The sequence below is a fragment of the Ambystoma mexicanum genome, chromosome 4p, assembly GCF_040938575.1.
Source record: "Ambystoma mexicanum isolate Mex_15411 chromosome 4p, UKY_AmexF1_1, whole genome shotgun sequence".
NCBI lineage: Eukaryota > Metazoa > Chordata > Amphibia > Caudata > Ambystomatidae > Ambystoma > Ambystoma mexicanum.
In genome coordinates, this window is record NC_090927.1 from 596922041 (window position 1) to 596943099 (window position 21059).

Below are 21059 nucleotides of genomic sequence, written 5' to 3' on the forward strand. Positions count from 1 at the left end.
TGTTTTTTGTTATTTTTTTAGTTTTTTCTGAAGAAGTATTTGTTAGGGGCACTATTTGGTTCCGTGCTGTACAATTGGCTCATCTTTTCTTCTTTAAAAGTACCGGTTGTTTGTTGCCCAAGGTGTTTGGTTCCAATAACTTTGAAGTGCAGTTTGGATTAGCACCCTGTGAGTTTTCTTCTGGTGTTTATGTCTTGCATAGATGTGCCGGCTCATCTAGGGGCGCTCCCGGGTCCGTGCGTTCCTCAGACGTCTTGGGAGAATGCTCGACATGCAGCTCTCTGGACTGGAAGCTGTCCCTAGCTGGAACTAGCGGTCTGGCACCATGCGCTGCATGGAACTGCACCTCCACCACCACAGGCATGGGTGTAGGCGTCCCAGAAGCGCTGCTTGGCTCCAGTGAGGCCGGGGGGGAGCGGCGTCAGTCTGGCCTTCACACCGCAAGAAGCTGCGTGCAGGCTAGGAATTACAGCCTCTTGGCACTGATCCAGCAGCTCACCGCAGCCCACCACCTCCTCCACCGGAGGACACTCAAGCTGCTCAAGGTAGGCGAACTTTCGCTTTTTCTTTTTTTTAAATTTGACTTTATTAGTTTTAACAAAGTAAACAAACAAGATGGAATACCTGTTACATGTAACACCGTCGTAATCATATAATTGTTTGAGAAAGACAATCAGCATTATATCAATATATAATCGCAACATAAATTGGATTGTTTATATCAGGGTATGTCCATCACAACTTAAGGAACCTAACCTTCCCCCCATCCCCCTCCCTTCCTTGATTGAGCACTCATCTGTTGATTGGTGTAAAAGCGTAGGGACTTCAAAAGTGATTTGTTTACATTTCCATTGTCTAATTGGTCTGGAGCCACCCATTGCAAGTTCTCTTCCCATGGTTTCTGTTGGGGATTGTGTTTTGATCATGACTCAGCAGGCTCCTCCGATTGAGAAGATGTTTGTTTTTAAAGTCCATCCATAGAGCTTCACATTGTGGGGTTTTGCCATGCAGAGAGGCCGTTATTGTCTCCATTAGGTAGATGTTTGTGGCGAGATTGATCCATTAATTTTTGCTGGGTACCGTTGTAGACTTCCATTTAATCACCAGGAGAGCCCTGGCTGCTAACAATAGGTGGGGGGTCAAGCCCTTCACCCTCGTCCATTCATCTTCGTCTTTTTCCAGGCCAAAGAGTATCAAGTAGGGGTCAGCGTCTCTTTGAATCCCTTCTATCTCTTTAATCCACCCCAAGACCTCATTCCAGAATACCTTTATGTGTTGGCAGCCCCACCACATGCACCAGTAGTTGGCTATTTCCCCGCATTTTCTTCAGCATGTTGGGCTCATTGCTTGAGACATTTTGGAGGGTGTAAAGGGGTCGTATTGCCATCTATGTAGGAGTTTAATGGCATGAAGCTTGTATTGACTGGATATATACGTTTTGGAGGCCGCTCTACACATTGTTTCCCATAGGTCAGGATGTATCTCTTCCCCAAAGTCTTTCTCCCACCTTGTTCATAGGGATTCCGTTCATCCGTCACCTGCCGCTATTAATTCCTGATACATCACAGATATGAGGCCTTTCCTCTCTGATTTAGAGTCCAGAAGTTTCTCAAATGGGGTAAGGTCTCTGTTCAGTGTGTCTCTCCATTTTGCCTGCGTTAAGACCCCTTTCAGTTGGATGTACTGGAATGTGGAGAGGGTACCTATACCCAAAGCCTCTGTCAGGTCTGGTAGCGTAATAAACACATCTTTCTTCTGGAGCTGTCCTACTCTCTCCAGACCCGCCTCATACCACGCCTGAAACCTACCCACGTTAGGTATATGGTTGTTTCTGCCGGGTGACCATAGGTGACTGAGTGGAGACGGCCAGGTGGCGATTCTGCGCATTTCCTTGCCTGTCCGCCATATGCTCCATATAGTGCTCAAGATGAGTGGCCTTGGATTTTTCGTTGTACCCTTTTGTGTGGGGTCCAAAGCCATTCCGATACTGTGGCTGGGGAGAAATAGTGATTGTCCATTTGGACCCATTGGAGGTTTTTCTGCTCCCTGAGGTGTGGGATTGGGACGCGCAGCTGGGCGCCTTTATAATAGGTCCACAGGTCGGGAAGCCCAACCCCTCCCTTGTCTTTGGGGAGCGTTAGCGTATTGTATGGAATTCTTGCTTTCTTCCCCTGCCATATGAATCTTATCATGACCTTTTTGGCTTCAATAAAGAATTATTTCCGTATCTCCACTGGGAGCATTTGGAAGGGATATAGAAAACTGGGGAGACATACCATCTTAACTGCATTGACTCGGCCAAGCCATGAGATCATGAGTTTTTCCCATTTTTTAAGATCGGCTGCGAATCGCTGGAGGAGTAGGGGAAAGTTGGCTTCAACAAGGTCGCTCAGGTTTTTAGTAATTCGTATGCCCAGGTATTGTAATGTGACATGTTCGAGCTTAAGACTCAGCGTGCGAAACCTAGCGTCGTGTGTCTCTACAGATCCCTGAAGGGGGAACACAATGGACTTAGTTTGTTTACTTTGAAGCCGGAGAACTGGCCCTATTCGTCCATTAGTTTAAGGGCTTGAGGGACAGATTCTAAGGGGTTAGTTACGTGGTGGAGGATGTCGTCTGCGTAGATAGCTGCGTTGTATTCTGTTGGTCCTAGTTTCATCCCCTCTATCAAGGGGTCCGCTCTCATCTTTTGTGCCAGAGGTTCTAACGAGAGTGCAAACAGGATTGCAGAGGGGGGGCATCCCTTTCTAGTCCCACGTTCCAGCTCAAACCATCTGGCATATTCTCTGTTAACAAATATTGCTGCCTTTGGGGATGTGTATATTGCACGTATTCCCTTTCTAGTTCTGCGACCTATTCCGACCTTCTGCAGGACCGCTCCTAGAAAGTCCCACTCAACCCTATCAAAGGCCTTCTCTGCATCTATTGACAATAGAGCAGGGTTGTTGGGAAGGTTATGGGCCGCATGGATGATGTGTAATGTTTACGCATGGAGTCTGCTCCCTGTCTCCCCAATATGAACCCGACCTGATCTGGGTGTATTAGGTGGGGCATTAATGTTTCCAATCTGGCCACCAGTACCCTAGCGTAGATTTTGCCATCAAGATTGAGGAGGGAAATAGGGCGATACGATCCACAACACTTAGGGTCTCTTTAGGGATCACTGTTATCAGTGCTTTTTTAAAGGAGTCTGGTGCTACACCCGTCTCCATTATTTCATTAAATAGTTCAGTTAAGAAGGGTGTCAGTTGCTTGGCAAAAGTTTTGTTGAACCCAGCAGTGTAACCATCCTCCCCTGGGGATTTGCCCAGCGTCAACCTTTTGATTTCCTCTTGGATCTCGTGTTCAATAATTGGGGAATCAAGGAGCTCGGTTTCTGCAAGCGTTATGGTGGGCATGGTGATCGGGGATAAGTACGAGTTTATTTCTAGCTGGCCAGAGACTATCTCAGAGGTGTATAGGTTCTCATGGAAGTTGGCAAAGGATTCGGGGATGGTACAGGGGGTTAGGGCAGAAGGGGTAAGGTACTGAAGTATTTCGTTTACCTTGCGCTCCGCTCTTTGTTCCCTGAGCCTGGCCGCCAGTAAGGCGTCGGCCTTGTCCCCTTTTTCATAACATTTCTGTTTTAGAAACTGCAGTTTGCGTACTACTTGACCATGTTCCAACAAACGTAGTTCTTCCCTTTTTTGTTGGGCTATTTTCATTTTGTCTAGGTCTAACTCAAGGTCTCTCCTTACCTCCGCCTCCAATTGACATATTTCAGTCCGTAACCTTAGCTCTATGACCTTCCACTCCCTTTTCTTGGCAGACCCCTCTCTTATCAGGATACCACTCCATGTGGCCTTCCCCGCTTCCCAAATTGTCTGTTTGGAGACCTCCCCATCGTTGTTCATTTTAAAATACTCATTGATTTCTCCCTCCAGGGTAGTTTTGAAAACCAGATCTTTCCAAAGAGTCTCGTTACACCGCCACTTCCCTCCGATGAAAGGTAGATCTGCCCAGTTGATATCAACCAGTACCATGTCGTGGTCGGACCAAGTTATCGGGACGATATCTGAGTGGTGTGTAGTGGTAGTGAGGTCACTTGTGAGGTATATGTAATCGATACGCGTGAATGCATGGTGGGGGTTTGAGTAGAAGGTATAACCACTGTCGGTGGGGTGCATAATTCTCCACACATCCTTCATGTTATAGAGATCCATCATTGCAGCAAATTCAGTGCCGTCGCTCCTGTATTGGTGTCTCGTTTCGGGTCTACCCGGTTTCCAGTCTTTATTCGGGTCGGCCCATTGATTGAAATCTCCTCCCAGGATGACATGCCCTGTGGCTTCTAACATTAATTTAGGGATCATCTTCTCAAAGAATGCGACCTGTCCAGTGTTAGGAGCGTATAGAGTGGCAATGGTTACCTGTACCTTTGCTATTTTCCCGGTTATGAGGAGAGTACGGCCCCCAACTTCTGACCATGTTTTGTCCAATTCAAATTTGAGTCCTTTCCTGATTAGGATTCCAACACCACCTCTCCTGAGCGGACCAGAACCCCAGAACTCCAGACCTCCCCTCTTCCCCAGAATGCTCCGCTCTTCGCCTTTAGCATATTTGGTCTCCTGCAAGAGGAGTATGTCAATGTTGGATCTGCAAAGTTCCCTATGGACCAAGGATCTTTTGGTCGGTGAGTTCAAGCCTTATACATTAATAGTCCCGACCCTGAGCGAGACCCTTGCCTCGTGATGATCAGGGGTTGCCATTGTTAGGTATCTTTGGAGGGTCGCTCACTGCAGGTGACCAGACCAATATTTGATTTTTCAGTCTTTCGCTGTCAACGATGGTGCAAATTCTTTCAGATGTTAGTGCTACTGTTCTTGAGATTCTCATTTCCTTTCCCCCCCTAACCCCTCCCTCCCTGAGCTGATGGTGTTCAAGCGAACCCCATAACTGAGAGTGTGCCATTCTCAGCACTTTGATGGCGTCCGATTCGGACTTGGTGGAAATGTTCAGTCCAGTACCGGACCACCAGCGGGGACCGTCACCTCACGGTCCCGTTCGAGTATACAATCATAACATTTAAATGAGCCCCCTTTTCCCGCCCCCCCAACATCATATATTGCAACATTAACCATGAAAGTAAAACAAAAGTATAACGTTACGTGCGTCCTTCGGCCCTTTCTTCAGATGTTCATTTCCCCCCTACTTCAGACACAGTCCTGCCAGTGATCCTGTTGCCCTGCGGCTGTGGGTGCCTGTTCTCAGACGTTTCAGACGCAGGTTTCAATCAATTGGCTCACAAGGTTTATGCAGATCCCATTCATTTTCCCTTTTCAGGCATATTGTTTGGTCGTCTATATTTCCTTGATCCTTTCACTCGTCTTCCCTTAGGGCCCTGAAGCTCCCACTGCATTCCCACTTGTGCAGGCTCGCCCCCTTCGCTCCCTACTGGGGCCCTCCAAGAATGTCCGCAATGCAATCCTTGATCTCCTGTTCGGACCGGAGGGTTATCTTCGTGCTACCATGCTCGAATGTGAGGGAGAAGGGGTATCCCCACCTGTATCTTGTGCCCTGTTCCTTGAGCCACTTAGTCAGGGGACTACAAAGGCGCCTCAGCGCCAGCGTGAGCGAGGATAGATCTTGGAAGATAGTGATTTGGGCACCTCCCAACGTGAGCGAGTCTCCAGATCTGGCCTTGGCTAGGATCCTGTTCCTGTCCTGGAATCTGTGGAATCTTGCAAGGACGGAGCGTGGTCCACCGGGGGGTCCACCCGCCCTATGGATCCGCTCCATTTTGGGCTCGTCTATCTCTTCATCTGCCATTAGGATTTTTATGATGTTGTGTATTGTGGTTTTGAGTGAGTCCTCTGTTTCTCCGTCGGACTCTGGGATTCCAAAAAATCAGACGTTGTTCCTTCTTTCCTTGTTTTCCAAATCGTCCATTTTGAGACGTATCTCCTCCTCCCTCCTTTCAATGTTGCGAATTCTCAAGTCCATTTAGGCTTCAAGGGTGTCAATGGTGGCCTGATTGTTCTCAACACCTTCTAATCTCTCTTCGAAGTTGTCCATTCTCTGGGTGAGCCTGTCGATCATACCGCCTAAATTGGCACCAAGATTCTTTATCTCGGACAGCAATGCAGCAATGTCTCCATTAGTGGGGGCGGCTCCCGCCTCTGCGGTCTCTGTCGACATTGTTACTCTCTGTTCAAGAGTCGGGGAGAATGGAGCGTAGATGTACTTGGCGAGCTTACTTTTAGCGTCCATAGAGTGGGACCCAAGTTGGAGGAGGCACTACCCCGTAGTCGGGGGCCTTACCCTCTTAGTAGCAGTGTGGGTTAGTAGTAGCTGGGGAGGTCCAGGGGTCCAGACCTTTGTGTGAGTCCTGACATGGCTGGAGAGACATCCATAGGGTTCAGTAGATGATCCACAGTGTGGGAGGGCTCATTCCCAGGGGGGCTTGTCTGAGATCGTGCCTCACCGGGGGTGCGGGCATAAGGAATCGTCGCCCCATGCACGATTTATTTGATGCATGGTATTCACTGGTTAGTAGCGTTCATGAGCCATTGCTGGTAATATGAGGTTTTGGGTGGCACCCACACTGGAGGCTCTCTGGTTGGTGTGCTGGGGGAAACCACAATGCTCTGGGACACTTGAGAGGACAGGACTGGTCATGCGTATTGTGAGTGATACTGCTCCTTAGTGTCTCTGTTCAAGGGAAAGCCGCACCTCTATCCCCCCGATGCGCTAGCCCCATTGGCCATAGGCCTGGGATACCACTTGTTCGAGAGGGGGAGACCGCTTTGTTACAGATTCACCAGCCTCCCGCTTCTGGAACCACCCCAGGTGGGGGTATGCCTCAGAGGAGTGCCTTGCCTGCAGTTGCTGCTATTCCCATTTTTGTGGGTTAAGATGCGTGGTGCCAGGCGTTCAGAGGTAGCAAGCCCGCGCTGCGTAGTTTCCCCTTTCTTTTTTTTTTAGGGGGGGCGGGTTGCGCGCACTCCCCCCGGGGGTCCGGTGGTATGGCCCTGGCAGAGACAAGGTCCCAGTGGATGAGGCCAGGGGTTGGAGCCCCTGTGCCGTGCGGAGCGGAGGCCTGCCGCAGGGTTAGTGCTTCCAGTGGTCGGGAGGGTTCAGAACGCCCTTGTAAGGGGATGGCGCTCTGAATGCTCCGGCGGAGTTCCAGGGGAGGGTTCACAGGACCAACGCTATCAGGTCCCCGGCCCCGCAGATGGAGCAGGTCGCGGGCCGCAGGAGGATGTCCCTCGTGGGTCTTTAGGAGGGGAGGGGAAGTGCGGCACACTTACTGGTCGGGTCACGTAGAGCGGGAGTTCGTCCACGGCTCCACAGTGAGAAGCAATGCAGGTCCTGCGCACGCTGGGCCTTCTCGCGTTTGCTGGCCAGGGATTTCAAAGACGAATATCTCATGGAAAACACATCCGATTCTTATCGGGTTTTCTGTCAGATGGTGGGGGGGTCTTCCCACTTCTATTCCACCACAAGTAATCCTTGGGGGCGTAATGTGGGGGCTCAACCTACATTACAGAACCTCGAGGGGAGAGTTCACGCAGGAAGGTAGCTCATCCGTGCGCCCCCTGGTGGCCGTTTCCAGCCTTCGCTTTTTCTTGTAATTTCTTGGTTTGAGTTTGCAGTTTTTGTGTTTCGCAGGCCGCCCGCTCGTCGGCTAGATCTGCTGGATCGGTTGCCCTCGCAGTCAATCCTACGCCTAGCCACACTGGGTCACTTCCAGCAGGGAGCTGATCATGTGAGGCCGAACCCATGGCGGGCGGTGACGCTGCTTGCTCTAAGTACTGAGGCTTCTCTTTTAAGAAGTGTAGAGTGTTACTTCCAGCTTTTTCCATGGCTTTGTATTGGGTTGCCGTGGTTGATATATTGTGAACTTCAACTAATGTGTCCTCCTTTGGGTTTCTTTCTGCATTCGCTGGCAATTTTCCAGAGCGGGAAGGCCCTCCAGTTGCGCTGACTGTCTCTCGAAGTGGTGAGGCAATGCGAGTATGTCGAGGAGCTGCTAGCAGACGAAGTCTGGCATTTTCCCGGCATATCGCAGGTTCATAAATTGATGGCGTGGTCCGTGAGCTCCTTAGACGTCTTATTTCGGCGTCTTCAACTTCGTACGTCAACTTCATGGGTGAAAGCAGTGGGGTGTCCGAATCTATTTCGCTTTCAGCCTGCAGCATTGTAGTCCTGACAAGGACTGCAAAGACTGTTCTACCTCTGCCCTAGGTCCGTGACCGCTCTGCGGTCTCAGGTAGAATTTATGGGTTCTCCCACAATCAGCACTGCAACAGAAGACAGACTGGAGCTCAGGAGCAGGGTATACTGCAAAGACTGCTCTACCTTTGCTCTAGCTCAGTGACTCTTTACTTCTAGAGTGGCTGGCTTTCTTGTTCAGGCCCCTTCTTGCCAAAGTCTAGTAGGTCCTACAATGTTCACCTTGGAATACAGGACCCAAGTGGTTGTTGTGAATGGTGGCTACAGATTACAAGCAGGAAAGCATGGGAGAGCAGAAAGACAGACTAGCCTCAGGATCTTTGTCATGTCGGGTCAATGGCATTATTCCTAGAGTCAGGAAAAACGTATGGGATGTAACATTTACCAAAGCTCTGAATTATGACTGCTACTTGGATGTAAGTGTAAAAATAAATTGACATTTTCACCTGAATGACCAGTTGTTGTTATTTGTAATCAATATAAGTTGCACTGTCCATGTATTCCTGGTCTGAGACAACAACATGTGTCAATTTCCTAAGATCTTTGTAATCACTAGGCCTGACAAAGACCTGGAATGTGTAGGATCCACTGTCTTTAATGTAGGTTTGTCATAAGAGTCTTTTGCTCAACCTGTTAGCTGGGCAACCTTTAGATTTCCTACAATTCATCCCCGGCTTCAGTTTTGTCATTTTTTTCTTGAAGCTCAATTCCGGAGTCCACAATAGTCTTACATGGGCCTTCTGGGGTTTCCTCCACAAATCACCCTGATCAACAATCAAGGACCCCTTACAAGATGGGCAATCAAATTTCAAATGAGTTGAACCTAGCCCCTTTCTTTGGTACCTTATGTAGAGGACACATTGTAAAGAAGACCATCATTCTTAGGCAGGAGCTGTTCTAAATCTCTGTGTGTAAAATCATCCTTCATTCTTGTAAAAAATCTTAATGAATTGCTGAAGTATAACATTTGTCTGACAGTAGCAGGTTGATGAGCTCTTGTAAATTAACCTATATTTCATGCAAATATACATCATGTGAAATGACATGCAATGGTAATCCTGCTCTCTCATAACCTCCTTGCTGTAATCAGCACTTGAGAACATCCCAATAAGAGTTCTCTCGACACAGACCCAGTGATCTTTCTGAGGGGTATTGCCTCAGAGTAACAGACTTTGGTTGGATACTAATCGACCTTTTCACAATTGACCTCGGGAGAATTGACCTCGGGATAATTAGCCAAAACCCCCCGCAACCACTCACCCAATACCCTTATATTATTTATAATCCAAAACCAACACAATACATATATAAAAGAACTAAAATAATATGAAGGTCAATTGTGCAGAAGGTCAATTAGGACCACTATAATTAGATCAATTGTGCAAAAGGTCAATTGTAAAAGGTCAATTTGGGTAATGCCCCAGACTTTATGGGCCAAAGTTACTAATGTGAACTAGTTTTCTTTGTTACTATAGCAAGGTGAATGAAAGTGAAAATCATTACCCTTCTAATGTGACCCACTATCAGTGCCAATTATATGTAATTTTACTTTGGCTCTCCCCCATATTTAGAAGACAGTCATAAAGACATAAATGTATGTGAGCAATGGCCAACTTTTTCAAACATGATGCTCCAATATGATTGACGAGAGAGCTCTCTACATTACTTCTAAGCCAAACGTGTCTGAATAAAATAGCTTGACTTCCAGCTTCAAAACTAATGTCTTCTGGCACGAGCACCACTACCTTCTAGTGTTGTACAACTAACACTAACTGAACAAGAAACTGTCTCTTTCATTTATTCTTAAAAGGGCTTTCCTTTAGTATGTAGTCTGGTCCTCTTTTGCATACTCTCACAAATACAACCATCTCTTTGCAAACATTGCACTGATTGGGCATGCCATGCTGATCAGGCCAGTCTCTCGGTTTGACTGCCTGAGTCTCTGTCATGAGTTCATCCTTCTATCTTGCAGCATCAGTACTGCTTGATGTCCTGGGAGCTGAATGATTTGTGTTGAGTGCATTTTGTCTTCTCAAAAGGTCCCTTTTCAGTCTCAATGCTGGAGGAATGAAGTTGGAAAAATGCAGTTGAGCTACGGTGTGTAACTGGATCATAGCATACTTCAGACCTGTGGTTCCAGGAAGCTCCATTCCAAAGTGAATCAAGTTGCTTTGGGATAAGCATTGAAAGGGGAGTACATAATGGACTCACACAGTCAACCAACCAATCGTTACACCCTCCCACAGCAATGCTGTTGTGAGATTGCTCCCATCTTTGAAACCACTAAATGTTTAGGTCAGAAATCCTGGCTGCATAAGAGGACTATGACCTTTTAAATTATTACACTAACCTCTTGACATGTATGTGCATAATGTAGAAATAGGTGCATATTTCAAGGGTTGTTGGATAGAAAATCTTTATTATTCTCCCATACACCAGTACTACTAAACATAGCTCAGGGTGAACACCAATGGTCTCCTATGCATGGTAGGTAAGACTACAGATGGTAGACACACAACTGGATACTTAAACATAGGGTGTGTTCTCTGTGTGTAAAATCATTATATCTCAGCTCTTCTCTGTACTGTGATTGCCACTGGTCCTTAAAATCTACAAAATGTGAAGTTTACATTTCTGTTGGGATACATCCCCATGTCATTTATGCTCTTCTTCAGGGACCTCATCTGATGTGAAATTTGAGGTTTGCTCTCTCAGTACCACCTTGGTGAGTCTCCTCCACTTCAGCTTCTTCAGTCTTAACTGCTCATGCAGTTCATTCAATGTCAAGGTGCTCAGGTCAGACTTTTCAATGACAGATATTTCTTTCATTGTATTCCTCTGTGTTAGGCTCACTGTACGCTAAGGAACATTGTGGAATGTATCCACATTGATTAGAAGGCCCAGAAAGAGGTATTGCTCACATGCACAATTCAATATTAAATACACATGCTCCTTGTTCCCAGCATTTTCTTTTTTAAATGTAATATTCTTTAAACATTGGAGAGGGTGTTCTGGACAATTCTTGGTGCAACTGAAATTCAGGAATCTATTTGAGATTAATGCCAGAGGTCTAAGTGGTTGATCAGCTAAGTGATAGATGGCAATGCTGCTCATATGGTTAATGTGCAGTACATAGCCACACTACGTAATCAGGATTATCTGCTAACAAATGTTTCTGGTGCTGGGGCCCTTACAAGTCACATTCATAACAGTTGCTCTTGATAATCTGCTGTATAAAGTCAGAAATTCAGGATTTGGGCTTTGGAGAAGAAGTTGGGCTGCTTCCCATCAGGGCTGGTGCTATCACTAGGCAAGTTTAGGTGCTTGCCTACATGTTGGAAATGTTAGAGCGGCAAAATGCTGAGTTAACACCTCCACACTTATTACTGATTTGCCTGTAGTAATAGCACCGGCCCTGCCCTGTTATACTGTTTGCAGGCTGGCTGCAGCAGTAGCAAAACAGGTGGGGCCATGAAGGTTGGAACTTGGGGTCGGGTCAGGGTCACGAGTGGCATGGGAGTGACAGTGCTGGCACCTGCGCATTAGCACACCATGAAGCACCACACGCACACCCTTGCCCGATTGTCGACTCTATAGTATGAGTCAATGAATGCTGCAGTGCACTGTGCAGCCTGGCTGAGCCTGTTAACTTGAATTGGTCCAGACCGTCTGACGTGTGGCCTCCTGTGTACCCAGCACTAGCTGCAGGCCTGCAGCAACCTGTTACTGTGTGGTGCGCCAGGCCAGTGCCCGTACTAGGTCACTCGATCAATCTGGTGGTGGCGGCCCCTGCTGTGCCTGGGAGAGCCGCTTGGAGCTGAGCCTTGGCTGTGCTGAGAGAGTGAGAGAGTATCAACCTGGCACAGCTGAGGACAGAGGTGCCGTGCCTACTACTGCCAACCAGCACCATGGTGCATCATGAATGCGGTGCCCACCAACCGTCTCTGTCTTAATTGTTATTCCTATGCCTGTCTGGCAATGGCTCAGGCTGCAGGCTCTAACAGTAACAGCCCCTTAGGGGCTGGGGGGTGGCCTTGAGTCTGCTACTGCAGCTAACAGCAATATTATGGAAAATAATGGAATCAGTTTTTTAAGCATTTACTGATAATTTGTTATTGTTATAGCGCTTTCACTGCCAGTTGCTAACACCATTAGCATAGACTGCATATTCTTTGCGCCCTGATGCAAGTGTGTACCTGGATACGATTCTACCCCTTGTCTCACCAGGACACTCGACCCCTGCTCCTCTCTGTTGCACACTGCATGGTACTTGCCACCTCCGGCCGACCATATTCTTGCATACAGCATGCCGACTTTCCTGTCACTGCCTAGCTGCCCCTCTGTGCCCTGCGCTTGTGTTTTCATCACAGTTGCCTCTGCTTACCTGTTGCTGTCCCACTCGTCTCCTGTTCTTTGCCGCCTGTGCATTTCCTTATTTACTCACACCCTCCCCTGCCCTTAGTACTCACTGCATTCTCCTATTTAGTCTTTCTGTCCAAGTGCCTTTGCGGATTTGCTCTGTCCCTGCCTAACACCCTCCATCCTTCTGCCATGCTCTTTGGCCCCCATCTTTGTGTCCACAACACTGTGGTTGGGGTGCCATCTCACTTTCTCTAGTCTATATGCCCATCTGTCTCCACTCTTCATCTCTGGGTCCTTTAGTCCACGCCATTTGTCTGGCCCATTCCTTCTGACGCTACTCACCTGCACCAGTGCCCTATCCACATATTACCATCGCTCTATCCTGTGTGTGTGTCCATGTCTGATCCCCTCATGTTTCCAATGCATCCCTTTCTCTTTCTCTTGTTTCCCGTTCTTGTCCTCTTGTCCTGTTCCCACAGGTTTCTTCCCAAGTCTCTCAGCAATTTCCCCCCTCCTTGACTCATTGCCCTCTCACCTACTAATGTGATAATTCAGTGCCCAGTAAATCTAGTCTCCTCCGCAATGGTCATGCTGGGTGGGCCGAGTTGCCCCATTTGAGCTTCCAATGTCCTCCCCGACTGCTGCCCGGCTACACGGAAGGAGAGTGGTGGCTTAGCAATAAGCAAATCTTAGGGTTACCACGGTCCACGGCAACCCACAAGATGCAGGGGGATGCTGAGAAGATACCCACGTCGACAACTTCCCCATGCCCCACCATGCAGAAAACCTGTCCAGGCCAGTTTGACCTTCTTTTCTATTCCCGGGCTTTCAGTGAACCGATCCATAGTAACTGTAGATTTGGTTACAATTTATTTAAGAAAAAAAGCAGTCGGGCCCCGGCCTGCCACATTGGTGATGGAGGAGGCAGACAGAAGGGGCGGTTGTCTTGCACTCCTGGACTTCAGGCAGACCACGTGATGAGTGCATTTATTATTTGTTTTGGAAAGCACCACCAAACTATTGCATCTGAGTGGGGAGCAATGGCGCATGAGGAGGGACACAAAGGTTGTCCGTGTTTGGTTATTGACCCACCCATTGACTACCCAAGGCCATGCGACTCCCTATGGCCATTCCAACCCACTTCCTTCAAAAAAACGCATCCACTCCCGGGGATGTCTTTGAGCTCGCATTATTCAAGCCTTAACATACAACTTGCTCTTGTAGTGCCTGCCAATGTTTTTTTCAAATCAGTCTTCTGAGAGTTACTCACTTAATTTGAGCTGCACATGCACTACTGATGAAATAAAAATGTCTTACCAGGTCTGCCTACAACCACTTGATTTATAAGCACTCTGCTGTCCTTCACTGAAGTCCTGTTGGCCTAGAAGTCAGCCCCTCCTGCAAGACAATTCACACCTCATGAACTTAAGGCTGTAGGGGATGTGGTTGGTGGGAGGGTGTCAATTCAATGAGAATGAGGCCAGTCGGCAAGTGCCAACACCTGTCTTCAACCCTTCAACCTGGGAGCATGCTTTTACATAACTAAGCTCTTTAAAAAAAAAAACAACAGTTCATCTTTTTTGAAACGTGGAAATGGGGGTTGTTTCATTAAGTTTGTCTACTTCTCAAATTTAATTTCTCAGCATGTGTCCTTCCTCGTTTTTGACATGCCACTTGGTAGTTACAGAGACGTGCTTCTAATATTTTGAGCAACCTATTTTATGTTGTTAACATTTGAAGATATACATTTCCTCCTGTGGTAATTTCTCCTCTAAAAGCAAATTGGGCATGTTTTGCATAACATGTTTCAATAATATTCTATATTGTATATTGCCAGATTCACATATGAGCCACAGTTGGTTCCCAGAAAAGCCAACCAAATGTTTTGCTATGTTTGTTGGCAGAGATTTTCTATAATGTGGGTCTTTGAGAGACAATGGGCCTCATTACATGTATGGTGGTAAGGCAATAATGGAGCCGGTATCGCTACTGGCACCGTTGCTATCGTACCGCCATACTAGGAGTTCTGCTTGCGGGTGCCCTTGCAACCACCAGGTCTGACATGGTGGCCGTACTGGCACCCGCGAGCAGAACATGAGGGTAGCACCGGTACCATTGCTAACAGTACCGGTGCTACCACCATCCCCATTCCCATTGGACCCTATGGGGCTCAAATGGGAATGGGGATGTACCGGGCCCAGCACCCGCGAAAGGGCAATTACCGGGTCTGACTGGGCAAGGCTACCTCCAACCTCCTATTGAGGCCCAATGCCTCCTATTTGGATGGGCCTATGGGATATTTGTGGCAAACTGCTGAAGGTGCATTCATGTAATTTGGCAAAAGGAAAACTGGATCAGGAAACTGGATGACCCACTTTACCAGAATTGTGTAATCCTGAGCAAATCACAGTTGCTCCCAGTCGCTCACTTCACTTAAGTGTCTACGTTGTGAGTGCATAGACCTGCAACCTACATGAAACATATTTAGATACAGTTATCTCCCAACCAAAGCTGGTACACATTTATCGTCCTCGGAAGGATGAAAGGCTGAGTTGGCCATGCCCATGTTCCAACATGCACCTGCAGATCACACACAGATTGCAGCAGTGAACACTCAACCCACTATCTATCTTATGGCTTACTTTCCTATGTTTAAGTTGCATTTCTAGGAGGTTCTCTAGATGATTATCCAATCCTGTTCCCAAACGCCTATTCCCAACAGCCTTCAGGATGAAACTAGGGGGTGATTTCAATAGCCTTCCCAGGAAATGTGGGAAGGTAACTTTTAAAACGTATTTATAAAATTGGTAAATATCTGCCACAAATCTGATCTTTCTACAGCTCATCACATTGGATGGAAGAGGACTTTGCGTCACTGTTTCACTGAACCAAGCCCTCATGCACAAGTATATGATGGACTAGAAGGGGGTTTGTGGCAATCAGTAACAAAAGGAGGATGGTTGGTTGAGAATAGTTAGGATCTGGAGAGGGGGGTGCCAATCTGACAGTTGGCCTAGGGTGGCAAAATTGGTTGCACCGGCCCTGCTTCCCAGCAGACCATTTTGATTGTCCTTCCCAATTCTTCACAGTTGGATTTGAAGAAGCCTTCAAAACAATTGTATAATGGTCAAACCTAAAACGGTGACTGGTTGGTTGGTTGGTTCGTTGGTCTGTTTCCCTGGTGTATGAGCACACTGTAGATATGATCTCCAAATGTAGAAACCACTTTCGAGCACATGAGATGGCTTGGCAGGGTTAATGCGCATACCAGCCTGTTCTGGGAATCTGCTACAGTGGCTCCTGTAGTGAAGTGGTTGCAAATGGGTCCAGTGATAATATCTGTGCACCATCATACATCATTACAGTCCAAGTCAGATTTTCAGGCTTGAATAGCTGCAGGTTTCTGGCTCTTTCAATGACTATGCATGTCGGTTCTCATGTATTCACAAATCAATCTTTGGGAAAAGTACAGTGACCTAGCTTGGAGGTTCTTGGAAGGCAAGAAGATTGACACTGTATTCAAGATTTTTACCGCAGAGATCAACGGAGCAAACATTCTCTTTATCTAACCAGAGAGATCCGAAGTCTATATCCACAGTCACTGGATAGACTTAAGCTTTTAACAGTATCTTGGAGTTAACTGTTCCATATGTTCTACTCCATAATAGTAGTAGTCATCCCATAATTATGAAAACAGTGGCAAGGGAAAAGATGTCACACACTTATTATTTTTTCCATCATTTTGTAAGTCGCCATTCCGAATTTGACACCACATTCGTGGTTCATGGTCATCTTCCCAGGCAAACTATTAATATGTAGGTTCACCGTTCAGTACCGACACCAATTATAATTCAGGTGCCTTCTCTGGGACTGTGAAGTGCCTTGAGAACCCATGTTAATATAACAATGCGCCTCATTAGGAGTGTGGCGGCCGCGGAATGTAGGGTGCCAGTAAGGGACCAGCACTGTACATTACGGGCCGTCACATTCTGAGGTCTGCAGCGGGTCCTGCTGAGGTTGTCTGGTAAAACCAGGCATCCTTAGCGGGACCCGCTAGCCGTCCAGGATGCTAATAATGGGACCGTCATTAACGGGCTCAATGGGAATGGGGAATGTTTTTTTCCGGAGCCCAGAAAAGGGCAATAACCGGGTCCGCCAATGTCGGCATGACCCGGTTATTGCCCTTTTCTGGACCCCGGAAAAAAACAATTACCGGCGGCAGCCATGCTCTCAATAAGGGCACGGCTACCGCCAGGGTCCTAATGAGGCCCAATGACTATATTTGGTGACATATGTGTCAGGCACACTTGGAATAATGTTTCATTGAAGGGCTTGTCACTGGATTTTAAGAAGTACAGCTAGTAAGCTTATGCCCAGAATATGGTAATTATCTATTGAATGAAATCCTCACGTTACCTTCCCCCCAGCTCTTTAGTACTATGCCTGTTCAAACCTTTTCTAAACTGTTTTGTGAACCACTTTGCTGTGATTTGAAGTGTCTCATGACCAGAACCACTGTTTTCTTTATGGCGGACGATCTTCAGCTCTAATTTCAAACAGATTCAAAATGCTTTGAATGAATAACACCATAAATTGGTTCAGAGCAATTTGAATCAACATTAGCATGTGTACTGTGGGTAGTACACTTTGGCTAGTGATATGGCTCAGTCTGTTTTGAGAATCTTTAAGCCCATAGGCTCTGTTAGGTCAGAGAATTAAATTTGCTTGACCAATTAAAGTGACGCCACGTTCTATTCACCATCCCCCCACGTCTACTTAGAGTTTTCAAAAATAACAGGAAAAAGCATACATCTTCGAAAAAATAAAAACACGCATTTTTGTCTGAATGACCAGAACATACAGCCATCAAAACCTCTATACTGTGCTGCAAAAGCTCAGTGAACTTTCACGAAGATTCATGTAACCATAATACTTCTCAGTCAGCCATAACAATTGAGGGCGGTGTTCCATATAGTTCCACAATTTCCATAGGCTTATTGTTGCTGGACTGAAATCTTTTTTTACTTTGAAAATAATCAACATGGCATACCCGCAAAGCTGAAACATCTGCTTTGTTTGGTGAAATTGTTAAAACGGCACATACATTTAAGCTGACATAGAGAGTCATCACTGTGCGGGCAACGTTTGCATTTGTATTTATTATAAGAAGAGGGATGTCAATTCCAGTCAGAAATTACTTACAAGACTTACAGTAACACCTTTACAGGTGGCAGAAGCATTTCCATGAGGGGTGCCTGTACACTAACATAAATATGAAAACAACTGGTGAGCCAGTTTATAAGGGTGTACAAAAGTGAAACATATATACCAGGGACACAAAAACAAAAATAAATATATATATAAATGTGTATATAATTATCGCTGCCCTATAGTTAGGGTGATAGCCTTGAGTCATAGAGATTTTAATGTTCTATCGATAATACCTTTTGACCTGCAGGATGGATATAGCTGATATTTTCCATTCAAAAAGTTGGTCACAGGACCCCCCACACCAGAATGGAACCTTTGGGAAAGATTCATAAAAATGTAAATGTTATTAAGAAATAAAAAAAATGCTATTATTTGGCCTACCCTCATTCATTTTCCAATATTGAAAAAATCCAAATTTGTTAAAGCCGAAGTGCAAAAACTGCTGGCCAGATTTAGACCAAATAAGAAACAACTTTGGCTTGAAGAGTTGTCTTAATTTCCAGGACAGGTCTGAGGTAAATCTGTCAAGGAGTTCTTAACATATTTTGCGGCGAGGGCGGTTCCCCCTCCTCCCAAATGTATAGCTATATCTCCCAAGGTGCTTTGCAACCGAGAAGTGTTTCAGAAATGAAACAGCGCCATTAGTTTAATTTGTTTCTCAATGCAAGCGATTACTGCAGTAATACCTGGGGAATGCAAAAACAAAAGGTGCTCAAAAGGTTATTTGAAGGAGGAAAATGGATGACATTGCACTTTTGGGCGTGGTCTGTGGAGCCAGTTAGAGTTTGAACATTTTCGGATTATGGGGAGAATACCGGGGAAATCTCCCAAGATTCCGTGTGCTACAACAGAAAAAAGGCTCGGAAAAGAAAGAGGCCTGGGATGGAAAAAGCAGATGAGGGGAGTGAGAGGATCCTGGAAAGAGCAAGGGGGCACTTGGTGACTGCCTGTAAGGGCAGGGAAGAATTTCTGATTTCCGAACATTTACGCATTATCGGGGGAATACCAGAGGGGAATACCGTGGGCCTAGGATGTTTGTTGCAGCTGTATGTGTAGTTCATTGCCATTATCAGGGAATATCATGGGGAATCTAGAAGGAATTGTAAGGCAGTGAAAAAAAGAAGTTGTACACCTAGTGGGCCCAAAGGAACATGTTGGTGCAACATGTACAGTGGCCATAGCCGAAGTCAGAGGCCATGGTTAGTGGGCCCCAATGAAATGTATTGGTACAACATGTACAGTGGCCACGGGAGATGGCCATGGCTAAGTTCAGTGTATGACCACAATGATGGCATCCCTGATGACATCACTGATGACACCAGTGGTGACATCACTAATATCATCATACATGACATCACTGATGAAATCACTCCTGGCGTCACTAATTACAACATATTTGATATTTGATATTTGAGATATTTGTAATGCGCGACTTAATGGACTAAACCGCATCTAGGCACAGAGTGTTATAAAGGAGAACCTGAAATGCTATACTTTGTCAACGATCAGGTCCACCCCCCTCTGTACTATCAACCTAATTCATTTGAAAAGATATGCCTTCAGGGCTTTACAGAACTGATACAATGATTCAATTGTCCTAAATTCCCAGGTGAGCGTATTCTACAACCTGGGAGCAAACACTGCAATTCTTATATCTCCTCTAGAGCCACACTGAGACAGTGGTATCACCAACAGCAGTTCGTACCTAGATCGTAGATTCCAGTTCGTATGACATCTAATCAGTTTTACCTTAGATATAATGGGCCTGACTATGTAGGCATTTATAAAGCAGACACTGGATCTTGAAGTTGATTCTCTCGCCCACAACCAGCCAGTGGATGGAACAGTGCAGTGCTGAAATTGGGGAGGATTTACCAACTCCAAAATCTGCCTAACAGCTGCATTTTGTGCCTTCTGCAACCGGTATCACTGTTTTTTATGGAATGCCTGCTAGTAAACTGTTACAATAGTCCAGCTGAGAATTAATTAAAGCTCCCACCCAGCTGAATGGTCCTCAGCTGGAATAAAAGGGACAGCATGGCACAGCTTGCATACGGAATAGAACGCTGACTGCACTTTTGCCCCAAATAACATGTTGGATGTGGGTGTTTGTCACCATGAAGAAGATTTTTTGGTCCAAACACAGCCACTTCTGTTTTGCAAGGATTGAGCTGCAGCCAGTTCAGCATCATACATTTACTGTTGTCCACTGTACATCGGCCAACCCTATGAAAAGATTCTTCATAATCATCAATTTTAATTAACACCTGAAAATTGTCAGTGTATTATTGAAAGCCGACCTTGTGTCTCTTAAGGATATCCATTAATGGTTGCAGATATGAATTAAACAACAAAGGTGTCAGTGATGACCCCTGAGGTATACCACATCCTTGGGGAAATGGGTCTGAAATAAACTCTCCCAACCACAATTGTTGGTGGCAAGCTGATAGAAAGGAATCAAACAACGTATTAGCATGACACAACACCTTCCCTACCTCCCTGACACATTTCAATAGGACACAGAGATCCACAATTTCAAATGCTACAGAGAAGTCAAACATTACCAAGAGCGATAATTTCCCTTGGTCTGCAACCCATAGATCATATACAATATCATTGATGGTATCAATAATCAAATCATATTTGACGTTACTGATTATATAGAATATTTTTGTTTCCCACTGTTGATACATGTTTTTCCTTTAGTATACTACTTCATTGCAGGGAACGTACCTGATCCAGCTAAATCTATTTCAGGTATTTCAAAGATAATATAATATGAAGATGTAGTAGTAAAACATATAAGAATAGATAGAAGTAGAAACATGCTTAATAATAAGTGTTATAATATTAGTCAGTGTTCACACTTACATTTATAATTTGCTTATTGTAATAATATTACATGAACACAGCATTTTCTACATGACAAGTTTTATTTAAAAAAATGCATACAAAAGAAATGAATTGCCCCTGTGCATTGTGATAATATAGAATCCATGCATTCAACATTTAGTTAATGTACACAAACAATCAGTTACTTACACTACATAATTACATTTGGAGAAAATAAATGAAGAATAGAAAATTAATTGTTAATTATAGACATAGCAATTGTATTGCTAATTTTCTTAATCATTTCTTTCGAACATACATTCTGAGTTTTAATTCAAATATAGCAGAAGTCCTTCAAAAGTACATACAAGCATATATGCTATTGTTCTTTGCAATAATGTCTTTTTGTAAATTACATTTGAAGAAATAAGGCCAGACTA